Source organism: Vicugna pacos, chromosome 6 (assembly GCF_048564905.1).
Source record: "Vicugna pacos chromosome 6, VicPac4, whole genome shotgun sequence".
Classification (NCBI taxonomy): Eukaryota; Metazoa; Chordata; class Mammalia; order Artiodactyla; family Camelidae; genus Vicugna; species Vicugna pacos.
The window spans coordinates 27,414,374-27,436,031 of NC_132992.1; the positions used below are offsets into that span (position 1 = coordinate 27,414,374).

A 21,658-nucleotide genomic window follows, 5' to 3' on the forward strand; every position below is an offset into this window, starting at 1 on the left:
AATGCTGGCACAAGCAGCTCCTTGCAATTCAAATCCCACAGTATTGTATGGATCATTATATTATAGAAAACTACATCCACGATGATTACCTTGCATAAATAGGACGTTGCAAAAATTATGTTCAGTATACTCTGTAATAGAAGGCAAAAAGTTTCTAATATATAAAGAAATATTTCTACATAAAATGCTTCACATTTTGTCTTAGCTTTTATATTTAAAGCATAACCACTAAAATAACCAGAATACTCAAATACAAAAAATTATACATTCCCTGAAGACTCTAGACTGCTGTGGTTTTATTAAACATAATTTTTTTTTGAAGAATAATACTGGTATATCTGAACTGGTTGGTGCCCTTAGCTCCCTCTCCACCCAAAAACAAGGCCAAGGGCTTTCTATGACAACAATTCCAATACATGTTTCAAAAATATGCCCAAAGCTCCATTCCTACCCACTCTTCCAAATCCACTAGCTCTGGCTTGGTGTCCTTAGTCACTGCCCTGTTGCTTTGTTCCTGTTTTGTGTTTCAATTGCTTGTTTAGCTCCTAACTCTGGCTTTAGCCCTGGATGTAATTCACATATCCCATAGCCCCATGCCCTAGAGTAGCACTGTCAGAGAAATACAATGTGAGCCATATATGAAATTCCAATTTCTAGTGACTACATTTAACAAGTAAAAAAGAAACAATTAACTTTGTAATACATTTTATTTAACCCATTATACTGAAAACAATCATCACAAAAATATTAATAAGGTTTTTCACTTTTTTTCAATATGGAAATCTTGTGTATATTTTGGACTAACTATATTTCAGTTGTTCAGTGGCTACCTCTGGCTATCATATTTGGCAACCATGCAGCTATAGAGCATTTGGGCCATAATTACCCTCAACTCCCAGAACCCCTACCCTGGCTGGAGCTTCAGATTCCCTGATGATCTCTGAGGGTAGTTCTTACAGTATGGCACTTTACTGGCTAGAGGCTCTATGTATGCACTGGTATGTACCTAATAATAACATCATTTTAAACAACTTGGTCATTTATACGTTTCACACCAAAACACTTTTAAATCTATTTTGGCACACACATCAACTATGTAATGTAGATAAAACAGGCATCAATATCCCCATTTTGTAGATTAAGGAAGCTGAGACTCAGAGAAATTGAGTGATTTAGATAAGGTTGCCCAACAAAGATAATAATTCAATAGGAACTTTGTGATTTCTAGTTTACAGCTCTTTCTATAGTTTCTTATCACTCCTTAAACAATTAAAGGATGAATCTATCTACTGATTCTTGGATTCAAATTCCCAAATAATGCAGACATCTAGTCAGCAGTAGCTTAAGTCACTCTCTTGAGCAATGATATCAAATATATATTGAAACGTGTACAGTCAACCCATAGACATCAAGATAATAGAAGAAAGTCTGCGTGAAATATGTGGGAAAGAGGTTTTCTCCTCATGTATAAGCAGCACTAACACTTGGGCGATGATTAAATCACATTGAGAAACCTCAAAGACATATAAAAAGAGAGATTCTTTGGGTGGGTTGCTTATTGTTTATTTTTCAGAAATGAAGTAATCTAAAAAGAGAGGACAAGCTCATTCAATTATAGCTTTCATATAATTACCACAAACTCTAATGCAAATTAGACTGTAGGTCTGCTCAATGTACATTTCTGTGCTTGCCAAATTATGTTTGGCAGTGTGGTCAAGCAAGAACAGATGCACACTGGGCCGAGGTTTCTTGAGCTGTTCAATAATTAGGAGGACCATGTATTATAATAAACCACATCCCCTTGGCTAAGATTTGGATGCAAATTGCACACTAATTCACTTCCAAGTTTTTTGGAAGCTCACCAAAAGAGATGAAAATCAAGGAAATATACTGTTTACTTCAGGAAATTTGTTTAAAACTAAATATGGCTCATTTATAAGAGGCGTTGGGGAACTCCATAGAAACGTAACAATAGCTTTTTTCAGGTTCCATTCAGCAGGAATAAGGAAATGCTAAGAGGCTCCTTTGAAGAGCTTTCCTGTGTTTTATGCCAGTTCTAACCATCTCCTTATGAACGCATTAGAAGAGTTCTAAGCAGAGGATAAACAGCAGCTTCTTATATCTGTAAAATATCACATTGCTCAAATGGGGGGTGAAATCAGTTCAGTGAAGGAGACTTTGTCAACATTTTATGCAACTAACTGATAGGTTGCAGACTGTCCCTTAGATTAGGAAGTAGGTGGGTTGAAACTTTTTTTCTGCAAACCCAAAATATCCATTATAATAATAAAAGCCCTTATATCATTTCAACTAGTATTGCTTAGTAATTCAACAATTGCAAACACTATCTAGAATGGGATATTAAAAAAAAAAAAGGCAAGACCTAAAAGACCAAACCCTTCTATATCCTCTTCAACCTTCACAGAAAAGCCAATGCCCTCCACCATCACTCTTATTCTTAAATGAAGTTACAGTTACGTTGTTAAAAAGAACTGCATGGTGTTCCCAGTCTCATTTTCCAAATTCCATTTTTTGACTGTTTGCTTGAGTCCAATATTAACTCAGTCACTGACCGGGGTCTGTGTATGTCAACTGTGGCAGACACAGAGATACACTGCCTCAATCTCCCTCCCAGGCAGGACTTGCTGCTCAGCTGTGGGAAATGTGGTCAGCAAAGAGCCTGAAGCTGTCAGATTTTTCAGGATCTGCCTCAGTTGCAGAGAGTCACTTCACCTGAGGTCTTGCCCATTGGGGTCATTGCCCATTACATTTGGTGACTGAATAAGGCCATTGGGTACAGCTCAGGATGGACTCGGAAAAGCAATACTCCCTCTAGAGCTCTATTCTGCTCAGTCTTTCACCTTTCTTTCATAAAGGTCAGTCCCCAATAAATAACCTAATTCCATCTTACCACCTGCTTCCAGAAAGCCCAGCCTACAGGCAAGTTTCTATCAGTGCCCCTCTGCTCACCCTGGGCCTATGACTTGAATGCTAGCTTCTGACTGGACTAGTCTCATCTCGGCATCCTCTTTAGCTTTCACAGCAAATACTCCTCTCAGTAGAGTCCCCGAAACTTTCTGACCTGATCCAATCAGTCACTTTATATCATTCTTCAGACTAATGTCGGCAGAAATGATAAATACAGACTCCAGTAGTGGATTCATAATGGTAGTGAATAATCATTTCCTAAGTTTTTATTTTGAGATAATTGTAGATTTACATGCACTTTTAAGAAATACTACAGAGAGGTTCCAAGTACCCTACAGCCAGTTTCCCTTAATGGTAACATCTTCATCTTGCATAACTAGAGTACAATATCACAATCAGTAAGTTAACGTTAATACAATCCATTGACCTTGTTCATATTTCCCTAGTTTTTTATGTACTCATTTCTGTCTGTGTATGTATGTAATTCTATACAGTTTATCACATATATAGATTGATGTGACCACCCCAACAGTAAAGATACAGAACAGTTTCATCACAAGACTTCTTGGTGCTACCTTTTGTAACCACAGCAGTGTTTCTCCCAGTTCCCCTACCTAACCCCTGGAAACCACTAATCTGTTCTCCATTTCTACAATTTTGTCATTTCAAGACTGTTATAAAAATGAAGTCATCCAGCATATAACCTTCTGAGAATGGCTTTTTTCGCTCAGTATAATTCCCTTGAAATCCATCCAAGGAATGCAGCAATACTTCTCCTCTTCTGAAACTCAGTAGTGTTCCATAGGAAGCATGTACCACAGTTTGTTTAACTATTCATCCATTAAAGGACACTTGGGTTATTTCTAGTTTTTTGTTATTAAGATAAAACTGCTTTGGATATTTCTCTACAGGTTTTTGTGTAGATGCATATTTTCATATCATTTTGATAAATGCCTAAGAGTGCATTCACCTGGTCATATGATAAGTACATGTTTAGCTTGTAGTTGTAAGTACATGTAAGAAATTGCCACACTCTTTACCAAAGTGGCTGTATAATTTTAAATTTGCACCAGCAATGTGTGAGTGAACCAGTCTCTCTACATCATTGCCAGGATTTGATGTTATCATTATTTTTTATTGTAGCCATTCTGAAAGAGGTGCATGATATCTCATTGTGGTTTTAATTTGCCCTTCTCTAACAGCTAATAATGGTGAACATCTTTTCATGTGCTTGTTTGCCCATCTGTTTATCCTCATCAGTGAAATGTCTGCTTATGCCTTTTGCCCATTTTCTAATGGGATTATTTGCTTTATTACACTTGGATTTGGAAAGTTCTTTACAGATTCTAGATACAAGTTCTTTGTTAAATATGTGGTTTGCATATATTTTCTCCTAGTCTGTAATTGGTCTTTTTCCCTTAACAGAATCTTTGGCAGAGCAAAAGTTTTAAATTTTGATAAGGTCCAGTTTATCAATTTTTCTGCTTACGGATGTGCTTTTAGTGTCAAATCTGAGTAAGCATTTTTCATCATGAATTTTTTTTTTCATTTTGAGTATTTAATAAGAATTTTATTTTATTTTTTAGAACTAAATTATGTACAAGGTAAAAATAAAATTCAAACAGTCCAGGAAGGTATAAAATCAACAATGTATGTGTTTTCAAGGAGAATCTACAAATTATTTTTTAAATAAAAAAGCAGCAAGCTTTACAAAGTAGAAAAAATTAAGACAGCCAGATTGTATATTAGTGAATGTAATCATGTATTTTATTACAGAGTATTTGCATGTGATCTATTTCTTCCCAATTCAATGAGATTCATTAACTTATGATGGGGTTAGCATACATTACATTCAATATTTATTTATTTATTTGTTCAAACATTATTTTGAACAATTACTACATGCTGGGCATAACCTGTGACTCACTTTCATTCAAAAATTCTTAATGATGCAACTTTACATTGATTCTTAAACCAATGGTATTTCTTCTACATTATATTGTAAGTCCTCAGAAGATATAAAGCTGTAAACTTTCAGTTTTGTTCCAAAGCAATTCTTGTTAAAGACAAAGTGTTATACATATTGTGGTGGAAAAAGGTCAGTAATAGTGTCAAATGATGGAATAATTTTCTACAAAGACAATTAATATGCTATGTATCTAACAAACTTTTCAAATGTAAAAATTACTGACAGCATCAAACAATTTGGTTGAGGCAAAGTTGAGAAGATATGATAGCTTCCAGAAAAGCTTTAATAATGCCAATCAGACAATGGGATGAAATTAAAAACAGATGAACATAATGTAATACACAATAGCAGAAAATTGTTATTTCTAGACACAAATGGGTTCTAAATCAGTTGTAATCACTCAAGAACAAACAGACATCATTATGAGTAGATCAACAAAACCATAACAACTGTTTTTAAAAGTGAGTAGAATTTAGATTATGCAATAATTTAAAAACGTGGAAAATATTTGATATTAAATATATTGCCACATCAAATAATGAATTCAAATTAGTATTCTTACCTATCAAGGACTAAGTTCATCAAGAATTAATAGCATTAAGCATATTATTGAAAATAGGTAAAATATGTTTAAATAATATTTAATAATATATTTTCTAATAATCTCACAGTGCTTTGCAAATAAATTTATATTTTAAGGAAAATATCCCAAGAAAAAGTTTCTGCAAGTGAATGAAATGATAATATGTAAATCTGGCAACTGTGGAGTGGACACATTTAACCATACAATATGGAGAAACAGTGAAAGCCAGTCCACAGAGACCGACAGAGAGATGCAGAGATAAAAGATAGGGAAAGAAAGTATGGCCTGAATTGCTGAAGGTTATAAGTTCCTTATTCCTAAATCTTGGTTGCATTCTTTTTCTTGAGTTTTGCACTATGCTCTTCTATACAATAAATTCCTCTCTTTTTTTTGCATTAAAAACATTATGCCCAGTTGTAAAATTAGATACTCAATTTACTGTATATCCTCAAACAATTAAAAAAACAGATGAAAGAGAGAAAACAAAAAAAGATAACAGATAACAGGAAACACTAGATAGTAATCCCTGAGAAAATAGAAACAAATATTTGACCCCAACAAGTGCCTGAGCTCACTACTTGAAGAGATTTTCCAGGTCACAGCACAAGGAGAGAAATCCAAAAAGAGACTGTAGTCTTGCTGAGTTTCAGAGAAATAATTCAGAGAATGGGGAAGTCAACGTGGCTGCAATTTTGAGAGCAAAAAACCAAAGAAGAAAGAGGTTGCCACTGAGAGAAAGAATGCAGGAGAGCCCCAGAAAAATTTCCCGTGAGTCATTGGCTAGGCACTGATCTGCACATGAGTGTGAGACCAGGAAAGGAGCCACCAGGAAAGAACAGGCAAATCAATTTTTGAAGGTTAAGTTGGTGCAGAAATAAGTTCTGTTCTCACCAGAGTAGAAAGATCTCCTAATACATAAGGCATGGAGTAGAGTCGTCAGAAATGTACTACCTTAATAATGATAGCAAATTTTAACCTAGACTAAAGAATGTCTCGATTCATGCTAACAAATCTTGAAAGGAAATCTCAAAGGATAAAATTGAATCCAAGTAATTTAACTTTATTCCAGAACCAAGCTTCCACATATTCAAAGTATTACCACTCCCCCCTAAAATCCACAGGCAACAATCTAAAATCCTAGTTAACATCCACTCAAAAGTTACCAAACATGCAAAGAAGCAAGAAAATATAAACTAAAACCAAGAGAAAAATCAATTAGAATCATATCAAAAATTACACAGATAATAGAATAGTTAAAAAATCAAATGTTAAAACAGTTAAAATATATATACACTATATGTTCAAGAAACTATAGGACAGCATGAACATTTTGGAGAGAGAAATGGAAAATCAAAAAGAAATGCTAATTAGCCTATAATGAAAAAGTATACGTGTGTGGGTGTGTATGTATATGTACGTATATATATATATATATATATATACACATATGTATATATATATCTGAATCACTATTCTGTACACCAGAAATTAACATTGTAAACTAACCATACCTAAATAAAAAAGAGAAAACCTTAATTTCTAGGGGTGAGAAAGAGAATATGTGAAATAAAAATTATACCAAATGGGATTAAGAACCAAATAAGCTATAAAGAAGAGAAAGTCAATGAACTTATAAACATAACAATATGAAATACACAAAATGAAGCACATAGAGAAAAAAGAGTGAAATAAAAACAAAAAAGAACATCAGCAGATCATGAGAAAATTATAAGAAGACTAACGTAAGGATAATCAACTTCAAGAATTTGGAGGGGAAGAAAAAATATTTGAAATAATGATGGTTGAAAATATTCCAAATTTGGTAAGAATTATAAATATACAAATTCAATAAATTCACCAAAACTCAAGCAAAAGAAATAAAAAGAAAACTACACAAAGGCATGTAACAAAATTAATGTAAACTTAGGGCTGGGGGACTTAAAAGCAACCAGAGGGGAAAAAAGACACATTATTTACAAAGAGAGAAGCAATGCAGTAGACTTCTCATAAGAAACCATGCAAGGCAAACCAGAAGATAATGGAACAACATCTTTAAAGTACAACAGCAATAGAAAATAGAACTGTCAACCTACAATTCTATATCCAGCAAAAATATCTTTTAAAAATAAGGATGAAATAAAGACTTATTCAAGCTCACAAAAGCTGAAAGAATTTGTTTCCAGCAAACCAGAACTACAGAAAATACTAAAGGAAATTCTTCTGGCAGAAGGAAAACAAACCTAGATAGAAATATAGATCTACTTACAAAATGAAGATCACACAGGAAAGGTAAGCATGTGACAAAATATAAAAGGTATTTTTTTCCTCTCCTTAAAGCAAAAGTAATAACCACATATTATGGGGCTTGTAGATTTGGAAATACAACTTATTAAAAATTTGGCAGAAAAAGCTTACAAGGGCAAAATAGAAATATATAATTATAAGTTTCTTACATCATATGTGAAAGTATATGACATTATTTGAAGATAGACTGTGATAAAAGTATACAATGCAAGCTCTACATTAACTACATAGAAAATATATATAGAAAATGAAATAAATAAGTATAACCAACATGCTAATAGTAGAAATAAAGTAGAATTATTGAAAAAAAAACTAATCTGACTGAAAAAGTAACAGAGAAGAAAAGGAGCAAAGAACAGCTAGGACAAATAAAGCTTAAATAACAAGATGGCAGATTTAAGCCTGATCATATCAATACTCTTACAACAGTTTATACTCACATAATACAATGGCTCAGTGATGGAAAAATTTATTATTTGACTGTTGTGATGGTTTCATGGGTGTATATATATAAGTCAAAAATGAGCAAATTGTATACTTTAAATATATACAGCTTATTGCACTTCAATTATTCCTCAATAAATTTGTAAAATAGGTAACTAAAGAAGATAGAAAAAGAAAGAAAACAATGCAGCTTAAAATAGCCTCAAAATATAAAGTACTTTGAAATAAATTTCCAAATATTACAAGTTAAAGTCATATATTGTTAAATGTATATTCTTTTCAAGTGCACATAAATCATTTAGGAAGGTAGACCATTTTGTGCCTTCAAACAAGACTTAAAACCAAAGGATTGAAAACGTACATAGTATGTTCTCTGATCACACTGATTTAAATCAGGAATCAATTTTTAAAAATAACATCTGAAATATCCTTAAATATTTTAAGTTAATGATACACAACTAAGCAATTCCTAGGTCACAGAAAAAAAATCACAAAATTAATTAGAAAATATTTATATATAACTGTATGAAAATGAAAATGCAATATAACAAGATTTGTGAAGCAGCACTTAGAGGAAAGTTTATAGCATTTAATGGTTATAGGAAGAAAAGGGAAAACATGCAATCAGTGAGCTAAGATTCCACCTTACAAAATTAGAAAAAGAAGAGAAAATTAAACTGAAGTAAGGAGAAAAAGGATATAAAGATCAGAGCAGAAGGCAATAAATTATAAACAGGAAAACACTAGAGAAAATCAATTAAATCAAAAGCTGCTTCTTTGAAAAGAACAAGAAAACTGATAAACTTTTAGTCATACTGATCAGGGAAATAAAAGAGAAACACAATTTAGCATTCCATGAATGAAAGCAAGACATCATTACTGATTCTATATAGGCTTTAAGAGATTAATAAGGTAATTCTATGAACAATTATATGCTAAATAATTTGATAACTAAGATAAAATGGGCAATTTCCTTGAATGACATGAACCAAAACTCACTAAAGTAGAAATAGATAAGGTGAATGTTCCTATAACTACTAGAGAAATTGAATTTATAACTTTAAAACATCCTAAAAAGAAAACTTCAGGCCCAGATGGCTTCACTGGTGAATTCTATAAACATTTAAAAAAGAAATAAAATCAATTCTACACAAACTCTTCCCAAAAGTAGAAGAGGAGAGACTTCTTTCCAACTCAAACAATGAGACTATCATACTATGATACAAAAACCAGAAAAAGAAATTATAACACTGTCCACTCTTAACACTTCAACATTCTAATGGAGATCCTAACTAGGGAAATAAGGCAAGACAAAGAAAGAAAAGGTACACAAATTGAAAAAGAAGTACAACTGTCTGTATTTGCAGACAACACAATTATCTTTATTGAAAACTCAAAGTAATTTACCAAAACAAAAAAAAAAAAAACCTATGGAATAAAAAAATGAGTACAGCAAAGCCATCGGATACAAAGCAGTATCAGTTATATTTCTATATATTAGCAAACTGAAAAATAATCAACTGCATTTCTATACACTAGCATTGACAATCAGAATATGAAACCACAAAAATAAAGTTAGGAAATTTCTTTAAAAATTGAAAATTCACATGTCATACAGTCAAGCCATTCCAATTCTAGGTATTTACCCAAGAGAAACAAAACCATATGTCCACACAGAGACTTGTACACACATGTTCATCATAGCTTTATTTGTAACCACTGGAAACTGGAAACAACCCAATGTCCACCAAAGGGTGAAGAAAGAAACAAATTCTGGTGCATCCAAACAACAAAATACTACTCGGCAATAAAATGAAATGAATTATTCATACATGCAACAGCAAAGATAAATCTTGAAATCATTATGTTTTGTGAAAGAAGCCAAAAGAGAATATATTGGATGATTCAATTTACATAAAATTTTAAAGCATACAAAATAATCAATAATGAAAGAAGGCAGGTTGTCTGGGGCTACAGGTGGGGGTAAGGATCAATTGCAAAGGGCATGAGGAAATTTTGAAAGATGACGGAAACGTTTTTTGTCTTAATTGTGATGACAGTTTCACGGGTGTATAAATAAGTCAAAACTGACCACATTGTATACATTACATATGTACATTTTGTTGTACTGCAATTATGCCTCAATAAATGTGTGGAAATAACTAATAGAGAAAAAATTTTTACTTCAATTTAAAATGGTATTTAAAATATTAAATACAAAAGAAATACATTTATATACATGTAAAACTTTTATACTGAAAACTACAAAACATTATTAAATGATATTAAAGATACCTTATTTTTTTTGACATTTTTTATTGATTTATAATCATTTTACAATGCTGTGTCAAAGATGCCTTAAATAAATACTTACATACTATACTCATGGATTGAAAGAGTCAATATTGTTAAAATGTCAGTTTTCCCAAAATTAATGCATAGAGTCAATGCCACCCCATTCAAACCCCAACAGAATTTTTTTTTCAGAAATTGATAAATTAACTCTAAAATGTATGTGGAAATGCAAAGAACCTGTAATGTCCAAAACAATTTTGAGAACAAAAATGTTTTAAGATTTATACTACCTGATCTTGACTTACTATTAAGCTACAATAATCATGATATTGGTACAAAAATTGATACATAGAACAATGGAACAGAAGTCCAGAAATAGGCCAATACATATGTGGTCTATTGATATTCGATAAAGGTGTTAAGGCAATTCAGTGTAGAAAATTGCTTTCCAATGTGGTAGAACAATCGTAAACTGACTATTCACATGTCCAAAAAAATAAAAAATAAAAAAAAAGGACTACAATTCTGGACACTTACCTCTATATACAAAAATTGATTCCAAATGGATCAAAGACCCAAATTTAAATGCTAAAATTATAAAACTTTTAGAAGAAAACCTTAATCTTCTTAGATCAAGCAAGATTTCCTAAATGATTCAAAATTTACAGGCTTTAAAAGATTGGTAAAGCATCTTTGTTAAAATTTAAAATGTCTTCTTCAAAACACTGTTAAAAAAAAATACAAGGGCAAGTTTTTGTCTTACTCCAGACCTATGAAATCAGTATACCCAAAGATGGGGTTCCACATGTTATTTTGAACCATGACTAATGAGAATTATTGCTTTAAGTTCTCAAAAATAAAAAATTGTGTATTTCATTATACCATATTGGTAACCTCTATAATGGGCCAAAGAAAAGCCATATGGAGAAATAAAAGACATATATTTCTTTTTCTCCACATCCAGGCCATCTATTGTTATTTGTATTCCTTTGATGATAGCCATTCTAACAGTTATGAGGTGATATCTCATTGTGGCTTTGATTTGCATTTCCTTAGTGATCAGCAATATTGAGCAAAAACACATATCTTTCCATCTGTTTGTGTTGTCTTCAGTTTCTTTCATCAACATCTTACAGTTTTCCAAGTACAGAGCTTTTACTTCCTTAGGCCCTCATACACTGTTACTGGGAATGTAAATTGGTATAGCTACTGTATAAAACAATATGGAGGTTTCTCAAAAAAACCCTAAACTAGAAATACCATATGACTCAGCAATTCCACTCCTGGATATATATCTGAAAAACACAAAAACACTGATTCTAAAAGATACATGCACCCCAATGTTCATAGCAGCATTATTTATAGTTGTCAAGATATGGAAGCAACCTAAGTGTCCACCAACAGATGAATGGTAAAGAAGATGGAATACTACTCAGCCATAAAAAAGAATGAAACTTTGCCATTTGCAGCAACATGTATGAACTTGGAGGATATTATGCTAACTGAAATAAGTCAGACAGAGAACTACTATATGATATCACTTACATGTGAGATCTAAAAAAATACAATAAACTAGTTAACGTTTTTTTAAAAACTCAGACTCACAGATAAAGAGAAAAAACTAGTGATTACCAGTGGGGAGAGGGAGGTGGGGGGTGGCAATATAGGAGTAGGGGACTAAGAGGTACAAACTATTATGTATAATATAAGCTACAGGTATATATTGTATAACACAGGGAATTTAGCCAATGTTTTATCATCACTATAAATGGAGTATAATCTTTAAAAATTGTGAATCACTATATTGTACACCTGTTAACTTATATAATATCGTACATTAAACATACTTTAATTTAAAAAAGACATGTTTTCTAAAGGAAGTAAGGAAATTAGACCTAGAGAAGGAAAGATTAAGGGATTAATATTGGACTGCAAGTGCATGAATAATCTCCATGCAGTGATTTGGACACAGATGCAGAAAATTAAAAGAATGGAAAAATGAATACGAGAAAATAGAGCTAAATACAAACACAAAAAGAAAGTAAGAATTATTCATAGTTCCACCACCCAGAGATAACTACAACTAATTCTTGGGTGTCAACCATCTATACACTAACCCATCCATAAGACCAAAATGGAAGCAAGCAGTACATATAGTTTGGGATCTTGAGAAGTACATATAGAGATGCCTCTGCTGTTCCAGCTATCGTGTAGGATGAGCTTCAGAAAGCCTTAATTAAATATGTGGTCCCAGAGAAATATAAGAATAGATTCCTATTCAAAAAGAGTTCACTTCCACCAAATATGTATGTTGAGAATTTGTTAACCTTGATTTACCTGATTGCAAAACCACAATTTAAATGTCTTTTCTTCCTTCCATTTTCAATGGAAATGTCTTACTTTCTCTTTATCCCCAGTTCTCTCCATTGGAAACTACAATTTTTCACTTAGTTGCAAAATAGATATTAATTATCAGCAGAGATCAAAGGACCAAAATGTATCATCTTTATAGAAATTCAAGTTCCTTGCTAGTTTTTCAAGAGTCTTTGTCCCTAAACTGTAGCAATGGTAACTTCCTCTTATTAAAAAAAAAATACTATACAAACAGAAACTATTATTGTTGCCCATTCTTGCTGTCCTTTTTCCACAACCACAGGGAGCCAAATTACTAATTCTTTATTGGCTTTGTCATCAGAAATGTTGCCAACATGAAATTAGAAAGAGAAAACAATCGAGCTTCCTAAGTAGAACACAGAGCACAAATCCTTGAATTAGCTCTAATAATTAAGGCATCTTGTGAAGGGCTTCAATGACAGGATAAACTCATCTGTCCCTAGTGCAGGACCCATATCAATTACCCCGGGCATGGGAGGCTGGTACACAACAAAGGGAATCAAAATATAGAGGCTGACAGTCCAGACAAAGCTCGACTCTGGTCAAAGGCAATCTCTGCAAGTGTTATCTTGAAGCCAAGTGGTTTTAAATAAGTTTAAATACCAATAGGGGGTTAATTTGAGACCAATTTGATTTCATTTCTGAATTAATGCTTTTAAAATATGCTTTTGTAATTTCTGCTTATCAAGGATTGCCCTTCTGGTATAAAAACTGAGCCAAGACTCAGTTATCAAATACTATGAAGGGTTCTGTTAATTAGATAGTTTATATGTGATGAGTTGTTGACACTGAGATGATGTGTGTTAAATAATTTTAAAATATTCTGTGGGGCCCTAACTTGGTGGTTCAAGCACTGTTCTTCCATTTTTCAGACCCTGATCTGAGTCAAACTAGAAGTTCTTAATAAAAATTAATGTTATGGTTGTAGCACATTTCTTAACTATAGAATCATTCATATCTCAAAATTATACATATGAGAGAATAAATCTTCTGGCACTCTTTATTAGGCTGCTCTAGACCATTCTAATTCAGCCTCTTTTCACATGCTGGTTGGTCTTTAACTGCTCAGTACAGACTGCCAGGAAATTCATCATTGCTGTTATTAAACACAATTCTCAGGATTTGCTCTTTTCATAGTGTTTCTTTTAAAAGCATTTTTGGTGATTTTTCCTTTGGCTTCTCTTTCTACCACCAAATCAGGCAACCCAGGAGAAATCTCAGAAACTGAAATATTTTTCCTATGTAGGTAAATTAAAGCTCCAGCCGTTAAGGTTTTTTCTTTCTGTCTGTCAATTTTCTTTTTCTAGTTATAGTCTGTGACAGCAAAGGCCAAGAACAGTCCACAGGGAATGGCTTGGAGACTTAGAACAAGCTGGTATCTTTGTATTTTCTAGAGGAAAAAATATTGGACACTAGTTTTTAACAACAGGGAAGCTGCTATTTAATCAATTCATAATTGTTATAAGTACAAATCTTTATTATTTCTGGAGTTTCATTTTAAGCTCCATTTTAAATACTGATTTTAATTTACAACTTTTTGTTTCTTTAAATTTTTGCTATTTTCCTTCCTTGCTAATTCTCTAAGGCACGTGGTATACTAGAACAGTTGTGTCTCATGGAATCCAGAGTCCTAAGTCTTCCTAGTCTTTAAAAGTAATAGCCATAAGGTGTTCAACCAGTATATGCATAGCTCAGAAAAAGAGACGGCCCTTCCAAGGTAGTGAAGCTCTCTACAACGTCACTACATCTCATAGAAATCCTGAGTTCAGATCCCAGTGTTACCAATGTCTGTGTGGCCTCAGGTAAGTTAACTCCCTAGGCCTTGATTTTTGTATTTGTAAAATAAGGAGATTAAAATCCACAAAAATTCCTTCCAACTTTAATATTCTATTAAATATTTAATATTCTATCAGAAGATTTTACTATTGTGAAAGAATAAAAACGGAGTTCACATGAGAAAATACTTGGCAAATGGCCATTCTAAACTGGCTTTGTTCAGTTTCTTCAAAGGAGGTTTTGGAGAAAACTACCAACAAAAAAAAGGAGAATACTGGGTATCAGGTACAAGGAACAAACACTGGACAGGGAGTGGGGACCTGGTTCTAGTCACAGTTGTACCATTAACAACTTAGTAACCATGAACACGTCATAGAATTGAAATGTCCAAGGTCAAAGATTGGATTCAAAATTGAAGAGGTTTGATTTTTATTATCTCTCAGTCTCTTTCAGATTAAAGGATTCTATGATTCTATAAATGGTCCAAAAGCCATGGAGGAGGATACCTAGAAATATTTTAATAATTATTGACAATGAAATCTGCTCTTTTGTTCCTGGTTAGAGATCATTGTTCAAGAACAGGCTATCCCAGACTGTCAATTCAGAAGTAAAATATTAGCTTGGGGACCCTAAACAAATGCTGTAACTAAGAGTGACTTTCTGAAACTGTAACATCTCAGTTATCATGATGGCAGTCTCCCTTGTGACCACTCTGAGAGTAAAGGATTATAAACAAAGTTGTTCCATGTGTTTCTTTCATTTCAGTTCTTGATTTTTTCTGTCTACTTCTTTACCCAGAATATACCTGAAATAGCTAAAAAGAAATCAAGACACTACTAAAAACATAAATCTCAGTAGCACATCTCAGGACCATTAGGACATGTGAAGTGCTTGCTCTTTCTGCAAACACTTCTAGACCCTCTAGGCATTGTCTATAACACTGAGGCAAAGCAACTATATTACCTGCAAGCTTGCAATACTCACGTATCCCAGTCTTTTAGCAGAAGAAGTATTATTATGAATATTTTTTAAGTTCTATTCCAGTTAAGAAGTCCAAAAGAATCAAATCTTAATGGGGAAAAAATGCCAAAATAAAGGTAGTAGAAAGGATAATTTCCAGATTTTAATAATTTACCAAGTGAAAAACACAAAAGGTGGTGGGATATTTTTCTCCTGAAACATCCAGTACTGGACCCTGCCCAAGGTAAGACTACAAAAGCAGATGGTATAATCATCCATTCCAGATAGCCAGTTCTAATTTTTTCTGATTGCCTCCTTGTAACCCAGCCAGATGCTTTCCCTTTTTCTTAAGGATATTGACCATCCCCTTAGGGTCTGGAACCTCAATTTTTTTCAAGCCCTATTTAGAATAAGTAGCATCTTCCAATAGCCCTTGCTTTGAACCACAATATAGAAGATGGAGATTCTGGCCCCAGTTTCTTATGGTTCTGATACACAATTTAGCTCACATCTCTTTAACCAAGTCCTCCTCGTCTCATGCTCTGATTTTCCTTTCATTAGCAAGATAATAATTGGCAACATTTGAATTCACTTAAATATGCATTACTGATTATAACTCCTTATGTCCAGAACATGGAACTCATAGAAATCTATACTTTAAATGTTTATACATAGAGCTCTTGAATCATAAAAAAAAACCACCTTCCTTTAGCGTCCTACACAACCATCCCATTTTCCAAATGGGAAACTGGAAAAGAGATTAAGAGAATTTCCTTAGGCCTTAGGCTATAGTTCAGGTTCATGGAATAATGTCTTTGCTCAACATAAGTAATTCACTTTAAATTTCCCCAAACCAAAAGATTTCCAAGAATATCTAACATATACAGAACATATAACAAGCATGGGGGAAAAAAATCTCAAAATACTCATGATGTGAAAATCAACCATAACCTAAACTAAGCTGCAATGCCAAAAACTGTCTCCTCAAAACAGGCTCTCACATTGTTTTCACGGTGTACTCCCAGTGCTTGATATATAGTATGGACGCTGCAAACATATTTTGAATGGATGATGGATGGCTGACGGTAGTCTTAAATAAGGTAGCAGCAAGAAGATGGGAAAATCAAGTAAAGTGGATGGTCTAGAGAATTATCATAAAGATAAATGTTTTTAAAGTTGTTAATTGGGTGTGGAAAATATGTTCAAGAAGGGGAAATTAGAGGGGTTTCCTGGTTGACCAGACGATGCCATTCAACGAGCTAAGAAACACAGAGAAGGGGGAATTGGGTGAGGAAGTGGGCAATGAACTCAAGATCAGATGTGCTAAATCAAAAGATCTGTGAACATCAAAGGAGATTTATTCGATAAGAATTTGGATATATAGATTTGAGCTTAACAGAGACATTTTTACTTGGAGCTCATCATCATGTAGTGATGACTGGAAGTTATATTCATAAATGAAATAACACTGAGAATAAGTGTAGAATAGTATATCAATTTCCAGTACAATTGTAAATGGTTGGGAGGGGAGAGCCAATAAACGGTTGCTAAATTTTTACTTTTTCAGGGATATTAAAAGTACATATAAGTAGCCATGTGCTATCACTAGTACTTCATAGAAGAAGTGGAAGACATTTCAACTTTTAAAAAATAGATTACATAGTTTTTTTTTTAAAGAAGGATAATCTTTCCAATTAAGCAATTAGGGCATATAAAAGGCTTACTACATTGTCCTTTATTACAAAATAACCTTGTCAAGAAATGACACCATTTAGAGACCAGCATTTGTGAAATACTGGTAATGGTGAAAAGAGAACATCAAAGAGAGCTGCCCAGAGAAGGTTCATTCTTAAGTTTTCATCAGAGGAGAGGAACTCACAAAGGAGACTGCTTCTAATGGAGAATCAGGAAGCAAAGCTAGGGAAGTATGGTGTCCCAGAAGTCAAGGAGAGAAAATATTTCAAGGAGTATATGGTCAACAGTTCAGATGTCACTGAAAGACCCAATAGACTTACTAACAAGTTTACTGATGTCCTGAGTAGGAATAATTTAATGCTAAATTTACATGATATGAGGACTTCACCTCAAGGTTGACTCAGACAATACAATGTTTCGTCATGACTCCTTAATTCAAGTCAATAAGCATTTGTTGAGCACTTAGTATGCCCAAATCAATTTAATATGTCCTCTGAGAGATTAAAGGATTAATAACACATCCTGTCCTCAAGAAACTTTTAGTATCAGAGAGAGATAAGAAATATAAAATTCTATGCAATATCTCCAAAGAAGAGATACAAATGGCCAAAAAGCACATGAAAAGATGCTCATCATAAGTTATTTGGCAAATGCAAATCAAAACCACGATGAAGTGCTACATCACATCCACCAGAATAGCTACAATTAAAACACACACACACACACACACACACCACACACACACACACACACACACACACACACACACACAGAAAATAACAAGCGTTGGTGAAACTGAGGAGAAATTGGAGTCCTCAAACACTGCTGGTGACAGTGTAAAATGGTGCAGCTGCTGTGGAAAACAGTTTAACAATTTCTCAAAATGTTAAACATAGAGTTATCATGTGACCTAACAATTACACTTTTAAGTATATATCCAAAAGAACTGAAAATAGAGTGTTCAAATAAAAACTTGTACATGAATGTTCATGGTAGCATCATGCATCATAGCCAAAAGGTGGAAACAACCCAAATGTCCATCAGCTAATGAAGAGACAAACAAAATTTGGTATATTCATACAATGTATATTCATACATTGTTCAGGCATAAAAGTACTGATAAATGCAACAGCATGGATGAACCTTGAAAACTCTATGCTAACTGAAATAATCCAGACAAAAGGCTACATGTTATATGATGCCATTTTTATGAAATACCCAAAATAGGCAAATCCATAGAGATAGAAAGCATATTAGTGATTGCTAGGGGCTAGGTGGATGGGAAAAGGGGGAGTGACAGCTTAATAGAGGGTTATTTTCAGGGGAGTAGTAATGAAAATATTCTGGGATTTGAAAGTGGTGATGGTTACATATTATGAATGTACTAAAAGTCACTGAATTGTACACTTTAAAATGATTTAAATGGTCAATTTTATGTTATGTTAATTTTACTTAAAAGAAAAACTATGTAATACAATGTGATGAGTCATAAGAAAGTTGCCAAAGCACTGTGAGAATTAAAGGAGGCTAGAGTGATCAGAACACTAAAAAGGTGGTGGTGTTTAAGCTGGCCTTAAGGAGCAACAAGAGGAAGAATAGCAGTAGAAGTAGAGAGAACACTTTCAGTGGGGCAACAGAGGGCAGGAAAGTGCAGGGCATGTGCAGGGGGCAGTTGACAGCCCTGCTTAGCACTCATGGGATAGGTAAAATGTAGTAGTGAAAAAAAAAAGGCTGGGGCCCATGTAGTTTGGAGAATCAGGTACTGCTCTTTCTTCCTACAGGGTACATTTCCTCCTGGCAATGAGCTGTGACAGGACATTTTTTGAACCAGGTCTGAAACACAGACCTTTGAAATGATTCCCATAGCAAATGTCTAAACTGGATGTTCTTTCTATGCCCTTCCTCTCCATATTTCTTTTTTAACTTGAATAGACTTAGGATAAACAAGACAATTAATCATGAATAGTTCTTGATGCAGTGAAGAAACAATGGTCTGTCTTCCCACATGGTCCTTTGCTGGGTATAAAATTATTAAACACTGACAAGCAGCAACAGCCTTCCTGTTGGAGCTTTGATAGTTACAAAATTCAAAACAGCCACAAGTTACCAAAGTGATTCTTTTCCTTTCCATGATTTCCTTTTCCATGAAAAGGCCAGGATATTTTAACCATCTACTTCATATATCTAAATCACAGCAGAGGACACAGACACTGTAAGTCACCAAAACTTTGTAGAGGGAATATAAAATTTAAGAACTGCAAGCTTATGAGATACGTAGGATGGAAATTTAGTTCATGATTATAAAACATTTTATCAACATACATGACACACGTGGAACGTTGCTGGAGAAGGTCTCTAACCTTAAGCTGCTCTTTCTTCCTTAGAGCCCTTGCACAAGTCTCTGGCATCTGGCCCTACCTCTCCATGATCACCATCAATTACTAGAGTCATTGTCACTATACAGTCATGGAGAATCTACATGAACATAGATTGATTTGCACCTTGAATTTACATAAACAGCATTATACCTCAGTGGCAGGAAGATCCTAAGGTGGCCCTCCAAGATCCTCCCCTCCCAGTATTCACATCTTTGTGTAATCTCCTCCCCTAGAGCATGGACAGGCCCTGTGAACTCATTTCTACCCAATGGAATTTGGCAAAAGTGATAGAACACACATGATTACATGTATGGATTACATGGAGTCTCTCTCTCTGTTGCAGACTTTGAAGAAACAAGCTGCCATGAATCCCACAGCTGCTAGGAAATGAATCTATGAACAACCTGAGAAGCATGGAAATAGATCCTTCCCTGGTCAAGCCTCTGTGAGAACCCAACCCTATCTAACACCTTGATTGTAGCCTCCTGAGAACCTAAACCCAGTTAAGCCATGTTCAGACTCTAAGCCCACAGAACCTATGGGAGATAATAAATGTGCACTGCTTTGAACCATTAAGTTTGTGGTAATTCGTTATGCAGTAATAGAAAAATAATAAACCCTCCAAGAAGTACACTGTTTAAAACAGATAAGGAAAAACACAGTTATGCAAACAACAAAAACATGAATTAAGTAAGTATAGCTGTGGGCTTTTTTACTCCCTCTGCAGGGAAAAAGAAACAGCATAAAACTTGTTATTTTATAACCAATTAGAGAAGTTAGGCTTAGAAATGTCTATAAATTCTCAATGTTGGGGAGCCAAATAAGAGGAGTATCACGTCATGATATTCAGCCAAGTAATTTAAGTAGCATTAGGAAAGTTCCTATGGCCCCAATTTTTCTCAACCCAATAATAGGAATACACCCCTCATCATTTTAGCCTAGGACTTAGGGTTCTAGGCATATGTATCTATTCCTCAGAAGGAAGACATTTTAAATTATTATCAATCATTTTCATACATTGAGAATGAAATTTTATGAGTGGAGAAGAGCATAAAACCCTGTTAGTCAAGTCAGCTCTATCCTTTTAAGTCTCGGCCCTTAACCCAGCAAAGCTAAGACCTGCATAAAAGCAACACCACCAAAGACACTCTAGGTTTTCAGACCCGGATATTGAACCATTCACTTCAACAGCCAGGACATATCCCTGTCCTCTCTCTTCCTCATTGTGTTTCACTTATTAATGTTTCTGCCTTATCCTTCCACTTGATGCATGACTAACTGCTTTCCAATTTCCCCACCTCCAAGCATGGCTCCATTATTGCTCTTATTTTTCCTACCATTGATTCTGGTACTGGGTAAGATCTCTGACTTGTTTGGGTCTGATTTGACAATCTGATCCTGGGTCTTAAGCTCAGCCTTCATGAAAGAAGCAGACCTTGAAATGAGCTTAGAGAGGTGTTTAGGACTTTTAAACGCAGAAATTAAGCAGCTGGCATTCCAAGCAGAGAAAAAGCAGGTGTAGAGATAAGAAAGCATACAAGCATAGCATACATTCAGGCCATAATACACATCCTAGTTTGGCTAGAGTACATGGTATATCTAAGGGAACAGTCATGAACATACAGCTTGAAAAGAAAGTGAAGGCTTTGGATTCCAGACTGAGGACCTTATACTTAATTCTGTAGGAAATAAGGAGTCGTTAAAGGTTTTTTAAGGAAGAGAATGACAGTATTAGAGCAGAGTTTCAGGTAGACTTTTCCAGTAGATATGGCAGGTTGCTTAGGAATGTGGAGAAATTATCCAAATTGAAGCATGAAATGGCTTAGCTTGATAATTCTCAAATGCAGTCCATGAACTTAGTGGATCTACAGGTACAATTTGAAGTTTTTTTGAGGATTTTTGTTGTTATTATTTGCTTGTTTGACTTTTTAC

General features: G+C 34.0%; 1 long non-coding RNA gene across 3 annotated transcripts in view; it reads right to left on the reverse strand.

The window, feature by feature from the left end:
• The window catches only part of LOC140696838 (uncharacterized), a 486,199-nt gene that overhangs the window by 413,787 nt on the left and 50,754 nt on the right, over nucleotides 1-21,658 (reverse strand). The gene's annotated exons all lie outside the window — the stretch shown is intronic.